Raw genomic sequence first — 11920 nt, forward strand, 5'->3', positions numbered from 1 at the left:
GTGTGTGGGTTCAATTTGAAGGATTTTAGTACTTTTGTTGAATATTTTGATGAGATTTTTTGAAGTTTGAAATCGTGTCTTTTGGAGTTGGGGTTTTGGAGTTATGGTTTGTTCTCTACAACCTACAGTGTATGGAAACTTTGGGGCAAAACTATGTAGGTTGAATTGTGGAAACCCATGCGTCTTTTATGACTTAAATGCATTAAGAATTCGTTTCTTGAGAAGTTCAAGAAGGTAGAGGACCCAATGGATGTATGGCACTCCGTTGAAGGACTTGTTCAATGTGATGGTCAAAGTGTAAATGCCTTTGTCAAGGAGTTCAATGCTTTATGGAGAAGATGGTGTGTTTCTTTGGGAAGTGATGCTCCTCCTTTTATCCTTAAAAAGTGTCTGTTTATGCAAAGTTTGAGAGCTGATTTGAAGTTAAAGATTGAGCTTAAAAGGCCACTTACATTTGAGGATGCAGTACGGATTGCAAAGCATAATGAATGGAAGCTAGAGAGAGTGAAGCAGCCTGGATTGCAAGAAAATGTGAAGCCAAATGTATCTTATGTTTTAGACATAAATATGGACAACGTATGCAATCCATGTTTCTCATTCTGTGGAGCATGTGAAAGAAGAATTCCATATGCACAATAAGATCAAGAAGAATGCTCAATGTATGCCATTCTTGTGGTTTAAGCGCTTTGATGTCAACCTTCCTGTCAAAGATGATGATGCTAGTAAGATGGATGTAGGAAAGAAGGCTACCATGGTTATGAATGAGTCTTAAACGCAGAGAAATGAGAATTTTGAATATCCAAGTCACATGGTTGATGCTTGTAATGTATGTTCTAATGAAGAGGAGTATGTTTGTAACACAAATGTGATTCTTGGGAGTTCTCTTTGTGTATATGAAGTAGGCAAAGATCACATGATGGAGGTCAAGGAAGTTAGGAATGAGAAAGATGGTGATGTGTATGATGAGGGTTTTCAACTGTATGCTTTGGGTGATTGTATGCAAAAGGGTGATGAAGCAATTAGGTATACTACTTGTGTTGTTGATGAAGAGCCTATCAATGAGAAACTTGATGATGTGCATGATGGTGTGGGTGATCCTGCCTTAATTGATGAAGAGAATATTGAGGTTTTAGAAGATATGGAAAATGATGGAGATTCTCTTGTTATGCCTCATGTGAATATGGTTGATGCTACTGAGGCGGTCCGGGGCGGGCAACAAGAAGAGTGGCCTCTAGACACCCTTCAAGGCTCCCGTGCTGCTCAATGGGGCTGGGGCACAACACAACACAAACCAAAACAACAAACCCACCGCCAAATCCCAACTACACAAGGGGCACCACCTAGTTTAAGAGCGAACTAGGACGCAAAAGAGGAGAATCGTTAGAGCAACCCACAAACAAGCAAGGAATTTACACTAACCCTAACACCAATGGAATACTCTCACACACTAAAACACGAGAGCGAGAGAGAGAGATAGTGAGATAGAGAGAGAGAGAGAGAGAGAGAGAGAGATAGTGAGATAGAGAGAGAGAGAGAGAGAGAGAGAGAGATAGTGCTCGGGCTGCTTTGAAACGTATCGGCGATGATCAAGCAAACACAATTATATATTTAAGAAAGAGAGAGAAAGGGGGAGGGGGTGCTTGTTGCATTAATACCTTCTTACAAATCTGTCATGACAAATCAAAGTAAGATTAGTACTTGTTCAACATAGCTTGCGTAAATTTCACCACAACACATCACAAGAAAAGCCACCCCAATCACTGTCTTAAGGCCAGGGGAGTCCTCTCCACCCTATCGCCCTCTTACAGTATGTGGGATTTATGGCTAGATTGATGACAACACCAGAGACAAGCTATCAAGAACTTAACAAAAAAAAAACACCAAGACATTTACGCATCATTGTTGTCCACTACTTCACGTTGGAAGGGAGACAAAGTATCCAAGCTTAGTCCAAATCCACCCTCCTTGATTCAGCGAATGTTGGGCTTACACTAGTAGGAGAAATGATAGATTTCCTACTCTCAATTGAATGATCACTCTCTCTCTTACAATGGCATAGATTTCCCTTGCTAATCCCCTATTACAACACATGCACATGCATAAGACAATGAGCTTTCACTCAAGAGCTCCTTCTAGAGAGGTTGAGCTTGGCTTCTCAAGCTATAGCATAGTGCTCTTGCTTATGGCTCCCCTCCTTTTATGCTAGCTACACCCTCCTTTTATAGCAATTTTGAAGGCTAGGGTTACTCCTCTAACCATGGTTGGGGGTTAGATTTTCAACATTTTATCTAATTTCTTTTGCTTGGAATTATCAAGAAGTTGGTGGGGAAAGAGAGAGGAGAGAAATGGAGGTGATAGGACTTTTCATAGTGGGTTAGTGTTAGTAGAGTTAGTATTAATTTACAAATGGAATTGGATATTTACAATGGGAGTATCCATGTAGGATACAAATAAGGAAGAAAAACTCTTAAGAGGTAAGAAAAGGTGGATTTTTTACAATGTTGATGCTCCAAGTGTCTTGAGTAGGGCCAATTTTGACGCTTGTTGACGGTCCACTAGCTTTGACGGTACATTTTTTCTCCACTCTTGACCTTCCTTGAGAGACAAGGTAATTGAAGCTGAGTAATCAACCACCATGATGCTGTCTTTTAAGAGAAGAGGCTGAATTTTGTGGTTTTTTGATAGATATGGGTAATTTGGAGGAGGAAAAATGAGACTAGGTGGTCAATTTTGGAATGGAATTGTGTGTGGGAGGTATGAGTTCACCATGGTTTCTCTTATTCTTCAAGGTTGAGGAGAAGGTGAGTAGTGTGCAGAGAGGAGTGGTGAGAGAGATGGGGATGATGAGTGGAGAAGTGTGTGTGAAAGAGGAAAATGATAAAGTGGAAGAGAGAGTGTGGCTGCATAGCATGGGAAAACTGGGGTCCACTAAAAAAATCATAGCTCACAGCTCGTAGCTCCAAAAATCATGAAAAAATCTGGGGTAATTATTCAGAGCGTGGGCTACATTTTCTCTTTTGACCACTACTCCAAATTCGGAGTGGAGATAGGTGCCAAAATTCTCACCAAAAAGCCTGTTTTTTATGCCTACAAAAAGTCTTTTAGTGGCCCCCTCCTTTGTTGAATTTGTACAATGCATCCAAGAGTGAGCCCCTCCTTTGTCATATTATAATACAAAGCATTCAAGTTACCCTTGACCCATGCATGGAGGAGGATTATTGGTGAAATAAGAAATATATACATGGTGGGACTAGTGTATGGACTATTCATGGACTTTAGCTCAATGAGCACATGGTGTTAGAATAATGAGTAAAAATAATAATAAAAATATGGAGGAGTTATGGATATGGAAAGATATTGGAACATCTGATATGGTCCCTCCTTGAATTATTTTGGGTGAAAGAGGAAAAGGTATGCAAGTAAATAATATAATAAAAGTAACCAATGAGTAGAAATCAATTTTTTGTTTTAACGAGGGTGAGGGTGAAAATGTGGGAGTGATTTGTGTAAAGGAAAAATATGAGGTTAGAGTATGTACATATTGGCAAAAAAAAAATTAAAAAAAAAAATATATATATATATATATAATTATGGTGTAAGAGGATGAAAGAAGGTGTACATAGGTTTAATAAAACACACACCTAAGTAGAAATATTTAAATAAAATACCAAAATAATTATAAAAAATACCTATATTTAGGCCATATATATAATGAAATATTTACACACAAAGAGGCCATAATATACTTTTATTTTTTTATTTTTTTTATTTTTTTTGGCTCACCTAACCCAGTGACTAGCTAGCTGAGGGTTTTTAAGAAGATATGGGAAAAGTCCCGTGACTCACGCACGCCTATGTACAGTGAAATGGTAGGGATAGCCACAGTGTTTGGGTGATTTTGGTAGGGTGAGGTAACTCACTGTGGCAATTACAAAGAGCCGAAAAAACGGCTATCATTAGCCCTCCCCCTGGATGATGGTATATTCATGTACCATCATAGAGCATCTTTTCCAAAGAGAGTGCTTCAGAGTCCTTGACGAGATCTTCATTGTTTGGCCCCTCAGATTTTTGGCTGGAGTTACACTCATGCTTCATGTAACAGTACTTACATAAGGCAACGGCCTTTGGACAGATCTTTGGTAGAAGGCGACTCAAATAGGGCTTCAAGCGATACCCGTTTACTTTCCTGGAGTGCTCTTTACCATTCAAGTCCATAAGCTGATAGTAACTTGAATTGAAAGCCTTCTTGACTATGTATGGCCCTTGCCATCTTGTTTCAAACTTGGCATCAAAACGATTGTCAAGTCGATTGTCATACCTTAGCACAAGCTCTCCTTCCTTGATGCCTTTGTCCTTCAGTTTCTTGTCGTGCGTTTCTTTCGCTTGTGTGGCTTTCCTCTTGTAGCACTCATATGCTGCTTCTCTTTTCCACTCAAGCTCCACTAACGTAAGAAGTCAATCCATCCATGCCTCTTGATCATCTTGTGCTCCTTTGCCATGAAGTCGCATTGTTGGAATGTTGAGCTCGATAGGCTGCAAAGCCTCTTGACCATAGACCAAGTGAAATGGTGTGAACTCCGTGGCTTCCCTATATGTGGTTCGATATGCCCACAAGGCACCATCCAAGAAGTCATCCCATAATTTTGTCTTGTTTTGCACCATCTTTCTAATGATTCCTGTAATGACACCATTAGCCTTCTCCACCAAACCATTTGACTGTGGGTAGTATGGTGTGCTATGACGATGTAGAATGTGAAGCTCTTCACAAACTTCTGTGAGCAATCCTTTTCTAAACCCTGGACCATTATCACAAACAATCTCCAAAGGTGTGCCAAATCTACAACAAATGTGAGTGTAGACGAATTTGCTCACTGTCTTCTCATTTACCTTTGCCACACTTTGTGCTTCCACCCACGTAGTCATATAGTCTACAGCCACTAGAATGTAGAGTTTACCATTTTTTGTCCTAAGCAGAGGACCCATAGCATCAATGCCCCACTTTTCAAAGGGTCCATTTGCAAGCACTATTTGCCTCGGGCCATGCACCAACCTTCTATTTCCATTTATCTGACAAGTGTGACAGCTTTTACACCAATGTTGAACATCCACATGCAAACTTGGCCAAACATACCCCGAAAGCAAAATCTTCTTCATAGTTAATTCTTGGGCAAAATGACCACCACATGCCTCTTCATGCAAACCTTTTAGAATGGCTGGAATTTACTTGATAGTTGGTACTCGTCTGTACACTTGATCCTTCCCTCTTTGATAGAGGGAGCCTTCTAGGAAGAGATATACGCTTGCCTTCTTCATGAGTCTCCTCTTCTGAGCTTTTGTGAAGTCTGGTGGAAACTCACCCTCCAAAATGTAGCCAATGATGGGAGCCAATGACTCCAATCCCTGGTACCTCGGTTGCTTCACAGCAGCCGCCACCATGATGACCTGCACTTCTTTCTTTACACATGCAACGGCTTGTTGTGCAAGTAAATCAGCATCTTCATTCTGTTTCCTAGGAATATGATATAGTTGCACTTCTTCAAATTGATTAAACAATCTACGAATGGCATGAACTTTTGTCCGTAAGCTCTCATTCTTGCATGCCCAAATGCCTAAAATCTGTTTAACAATGAGAAGTGCATCTCCCTTTACCATGAGGCGTTGTATCCCTTGGCCAATGCACATCTTCAAACCATGAAGTAGAGTGTCATATTCTGCTTCATTGTTGCTAGCTGAACTTGGTAGATTGAACTTCTCTTTCATGACCACCTCTCCACTTGGGTTGAGCAAGTCTATGAAGCATGAACTCTGGCCGCAAGTTTCCTGAAGATTCTTCCTCAATGGTGAAATGCACTCGCCAAACGCCAAATTTCACTCTATTTACCAATCTTAGGGCACACACTAGTTGGATGAATGCGCGGTCTTCCTTAGTGCCCAACAACAAGAGGAAAATGGAATCCACGCGTAGGACCTTCCGTCTTAACTTCACCACCCTCTTGTTATGAGGGAGACGCCTTACTACTTGCTCCTGCAACTCAATTGGTAATAGAGCTAGATCTCTAAGGATTGAACTTTCACTGCACACACAATCCCAGTTAAAACAAATGATCGTTTTTTTGTTTCTTGTAACAACTTGGACAAAGAAAAAACAAACATACACACTACTTTGCCGGGCTGCACTTCATTTTAAAATAAAATGAACACATGTACATCAAAAGAAGTGTGGTAGTTGATGAGAGGTAGAATGACAGGGTTTGGTGATGCAAGAATTTCTCCTGCTCTTTGGGCACCAAACATGAACACCATTCGTTGTTGAAAATGGATCTTTCTACTAATTGCAACGTTTATTCTAATGTGTGGAGTAAAATGAAAGGGAAAAACCTCTATTCCTGGGCCATTATCCATGGCCTATGCATGCCCTAATGCTTAAAACAAAACAAAAATATAGACGTCCAAACTAAGGTCGTACCTAATGAGAGGCAAAATAAAAGGATTTACTGAAGCGTTTATCTCGGCCAACCTAAGAGGACCTAAAATTCTATGAATGACACGTTGAAATTGCAACTTAGTACTAACAATTATGTGTACCTTTTACCTTGCAATGGGAATGAAGGGATCATATAAATCTTCGTGATTCATGCAAACTACTTGACTATGCTAAAGGTTGATTCTACACAAAAATACACAAGCCGTCCTCAGTGGGGGCACCAATTTGAGGCGGTCCAGGGCGGCAGGCAACAAGAAGAGTGGCCTCTAGACACCCTTCAAGGCTCCCGTGCTGCTCAATGGGGCTGGGGCACAACACAACACAAACCAAAACAACAAACCCACCGCCAAATCCCAACTACACAAGGGGCACCACCTAGTTTAAGAGTGAACTAGGACGCAAAAGAGGAGAATAGTTAGAGCAACCCACAAACAAGCAAGGAATTTACACTAACCCTAACACCAATGGAATACTCTCACACACTAAAACACGAGAGAGAGAGAGAGATAGTGAGATAGAGAGAGAGAGAGAGAGAGAGAGAGAGAGAGAGAGAGATAGTGAGATAGATAGAGAGAGAGAGAGAGATAGTGCTCGGGCTGCTTTGAAACGTATCGGCGATGATCAAGCAAACACAATTATATATTTAAGAAAGAAAGAGAAAGGGGGAGGGGGTGCTTGTTGCATTAATACCTTCTTACAAATCTGTCATGACAAATCAAAGTGAGATTAGTACTTGTTCAACATAGCTTGCGTAAATTTCACCACAACACATCACAAGAAAAGCCACCCCAATCACTGTCTTAAGGCCAGGGGAGTCCTCTCCACCCTGTCGCCCTCTTACAGTATGTGGGATTTATGGCTAGATTGATGACAACACCAGAGACAAGCTATCAAGAACTTAACAAAAAAAAAACACCAAGACACTTACGCATCATTGTTGTCCATTACTTCACGTTGGAAGGGAGACAAAGTATCCAAGCTTAGTCCAAATCCACCCTCCTTGATTCAGCGAATGTTGGGCTTACACTAGTAGGAGAAATGATAGATTTCCTACTCTCAATTGAATGATCACTCTCTCTCTTACAATGGCATAGATTTCCCTTGCTAATCCCCTATTACAACACATGCACATGCATAAGACAATGAGCTTCCACTCAAGAGCTCCTTCTAGAGAGGTTGAGCTTGGCTTCTCAAGCTATAGCATAGTGCTCTTGCTTATGGCTCCCCCCCTTTTATGCTAGCTACACCCTCCTTTTATAGCAATTTTGAAGGCTAGGGTTACTCCTCTAACCATGGTTGGGTTAGATTTTCAACAATTTATCTAATTTCTTTTGCTTGGAATTATCAAGAAGTTGGTGGGGAAAGAGAGAGGAGAGAAATGGAGGTGATAGGACTTTTCATAGTGGGTTAGTGTTAGTAGAGTTAGTATTAATTTACAAATGGAATTGGATATTTACAATGGGAGTATCCATGTAGGATACAAATAAGGAAGAAAAACTCTTAAGAGGTAAGAAAAGGTGGATTTCTTACAAGGTTGATGCTCCAAGTGTCTTGAGTAGGGCCAATTTTGACGCTTGTTGACGGTCCACTAGCTTTGACGGTACATTTTTTCTCCACTCTTGACCTTCCTTGAGAGATAAGGTAATTGAAGCTGAGTAATCAACCACCATGATGCTGTCTTTTAAGAGAAGAGGCTGAATTTTGTGGTTTTTTGATAGATATGGGTAATTTGGAGGAGGAAAAATGAGACTAGGTGGTCAATTTTGGAATGGAATTGTGTGTGGGAGGTATGAGTTCACCATGGTTTCTCTTATTCTTCAAGGTTGAGGAGAAGGTGAGTAGTGTGCAGAGAGGAGTGGTGAGAGAGATGGGGATGATGAGTGGAGAAGTGTGTGTGAAAGAGGAAAATGATAAAGTGGAAGAGAGAGTGTGGCTGCATAGCATGGGAAAACTGGGGTCCACTAAAAAACTCATAGCTCACAGTTGGTAGCTCCAAAAATCATGAAAAAATCTGGGGTGATTATTCAGAGCGTGGGCTACATTTTCTCTTTTGACCACCGCTCCAAATTCGGAGTGGAGATAGGTGCCAAAATTCTCACCAAAAAGCCTGTTTTTTATGCCTGCAAAAAGTCTTTTAGTGGCCCCCTCCTTTGTTGAATTTGTACAATGCATCCAAGAGTGAGCCCCTCCTTTGTCATATTATAATACAAAGCATTCAAGTTGCCCTTGACCCATGCATGGAGGAGGATTATTGGTGAAATAAGAAATATATACATGGTGGGACTAGTGTATGGACTATTCATGGACTTTAGCTCAATGAGCACATGGTGTTAGAATAATGAGTAAAAATAATAATAAAAATATGGAGGAGTTATGGATATGGAAAGATATTGGAATCATCTGATATGGTCCCTCCTTGAATTATTTTGGGTGAAAGAGGAAAAGGTATACAAGTAAATAATATAATAAAAGTAACCAATGAGTAGAAATCAATTTTTTGTTTTCACGAGGGTGAGGGTGAAAATGTGGGAGTGATTTGTGTAAAGGAAAAATATGAGGTTAGAGTATGTACATATTGGCAAAAAATAAATAAATAATAAATATATATATATATATATATATATATATATATATATATATATATATATATATATATATATATAATTATGGTGTAAGAGGATGAAAGAAGGTGTACATAGGTTTAATAAAACACACACCTAAGTAGAAATATTTAAATAAAATACCAAAATAATTATAAAAAATCCCTATATTTAGGCCATATATACAATGAAATATTTACACACAAAGAGGCCATAATATACTTTTATTTTTTTATTTTTTTTATTTTTTTTGGCTCACCTAGCTCAGTGACTAGCTAGCTGAGGGTTTAAGAAGATATGGGAAAAGTCCCGTGACTCACGCACGCCTATGTACAGTGAAATGGTAGGGATAGCCACAGTGTTTGGGTGATTTTGGTAGGGTGAGGTAACTCACTGTGGCAATTACAAAGAGCCGAAAAAACGGCTATCATTAGCCCTCCCCCTGGATGATGGTATATTCATGTACCATCATAGAGCATCTTTTCCAAAGAGAGTGCTTCAGAGTCCTTGACGAGATCTTCATTGTTTGGCCCCTCAGATTTTTGGCTGGAGTTACACTCATGCTTCATGTAACAGTACTTACATAAGACAACGGCCTTTGGACAGGCCTTTGGACAGATCTTTGGTAGATCCTTTGGTAGAAGGCGACTCAAATAGGGCTTCAAGCGAAAGTTCATAACATTAAAGTTCATAACATAAAAGAAGTATGAATGTACTATTCTTTGTGATGGGTGGTCAGATGTGCGGAGGAGAAGTGTCTACAATGTCTTGGTTTATTCATGCAAAGGAACCATGTTTTGGAAAGCCATAGATGCTTCAGGTGTCAGTGTCACTCTTACAGGCTCTTACATTTATGGACACATCAGCAAGGTGATCAAGGAGATGGGTGTAGAGCATGTTGTACAAGTTCTAATTGACAATGGCAGCAATTGTGTGGCAATGGGATGCTTGTTGCAAGTTGAGTATCCTACCATTGTTTGGACAGTTTGTGCATCTCATTCCTTGGACCTACTCATTGAGGATATTGGCAAGATATTTTGGGTGATTGAAATCTTTGCCACTGCTAGAAGTATGGTCAAGTTTGTCACGAGGAGGCCTAAGGTATTGAGCATGTTTTGGGCCAATAGTACTCTAGAGCTCTTGAAGCCCTCCACCACTAGGTTTGCTTACATGTTTATTGTTCTCGAGCGTCTCAATAGGGTGCACTCAAATCTCATACGCACCATAAATTGTGAGGAATGGCATGCTTGGGATGAAATTAGCGCTCCAAAATTCTAGGATTTTCGATGCAATGTGTTCAATGAGACTTGGTGGATTGAGGCCGAGGCAATGGTGAAAATCCTTAACTCCTATCTACATGGTCTTGCACATCACCGACATGGAGGGGTGCACATTAGGCCTTCTCTACGAGGACATGGATAAAATTGGGGAGGCTCTCCAAAGGAATGCCTACATGCAATGTGGAAAGTAAGTTTCAAACCCTTTGTACTCCCAAAGTTTTATCATAGTCGGCCAAATTTTTTATGGGTGCTTTATGTATGTTATTTTATATATATACAATGGTTTCGATGGCTTTCACGATTGAGGAATTGCGGGAGGTGTGGTTATCACATTGGAATTGATTTAATGAGCCAATCCATGCAGTTGCCCATGTCTTACACCCTTTATGGCGTGATCAAGCACAATATGAATCGGACGAACTAGATCAAGGGTTTCAGGAGTATGTGAAGTATGCAAAAGGTGATTTGGCAATGATCAAGAATATTGAAGATGATTTGCTGGTCTTTCGGAATGAAAGCAACCACTTTGGTCAAGCCACTGCAAAGCTGCGAGACACACAACTGCAGCCTATCTCATGGTGGGAAAAATATGGGAATTGTGCACCTACTTTGGTAACCACTCTTTCTTAATCTCTACGCATTTAGCTCTTTCCAAAATAAGTCTTATGCTCAACTTTCTAAATTCTCTCCTTCTCGTGATATGTATAGTGTATTTTACAGAAACGCCTTGCCATTTGAGTGCTCTCACAAGATTGTACTGTTGGTCCTTGTGAGAGGAGTCGGAGCACTTGGGCCCTCTTCCATACAAAGAAGAGGAATAAGCTTACTACCCTACAGCTTGAACGATTGGTGTATTTCAATGCCAAAGAAAAAGCTCCTTGAAAGGCTTTCTTATTCCCCTGAGCCTACACAGGTCAATATCGACAAAATTGACATAAAAAAGGTGCAGGATATTCCAGACATCCCTTAGGAGGAGTGTGATTTATATGCCTTGCTCTATGAGGAGGCGGTTACTCCAGTTCATGATACGAGGGGATAGGGGCAAAGGAGGAGACAACCTCAATATGTTGGCTCCTACTCCGCATCTAGTGAGGAGAGCCAAGAGGAGGAGGAGGAGGAGGATTCCCATGGCTCAGACTCTTGACCATCGATAGTTCCACTAGATGGATTGCTTATCTTTATGTTTATGAACCCAAAAAAGTGATTTATGGGTTTGGAGTCTCGACATGTTATGGTTCTTGAGTCTTCACTTATGACTCGGTCACTTTTTTCTTAGTTTTTTGGCATTGAGTAGTATCATGTATGATTGTCGTTTCATGACATTGAAAAGTGTCTTTGAATAAAATGTCTCTTGAGTCTTTGTTTGAACGTTGGAGACCTTTAGAGTACAAAGTGGTCATTGGTAGAGTCTAGGTTGAAGGTTAAGGATTTTTGTCATATAAATTTTAAAGTTCTATAGAGTATGATTATTGACATGTCTTTCAAATTTCAAGTTTCTAGGGTTCTTGTTTTCACTTTTAAGTGATATATTGGGCTTTTAATAAATTAAAAAACCT

General features: G+C 40.1%; 1 pseudogene; it reads left to right on the top strand.

The window, feature by feature from the left end:
- The first annotated feature begins 396 nt into the window (after positions 1–396).
- On the top strand, positions 397–11403 carry LOC147463412 (uncharacterized; annotated as a pseudogene).
- Positions 11404–11920: the final 517 nt, after the last annotated feature.

Source organism: Adiantum capillus-veneris, chromosome 2 (assembly GCF_014529385.1).
Source record: "Adiantum capillus-veneris isolate H3 chromosome 2, ASM1452938v2, whole genome shotgun sequence".
NCBI lineage: Eukaryota > Viridiplantae > Streptophyta > Polypodiopsida > Polypodiales > Pteridaceae > Adiantum > Adiantum capillus-veneris.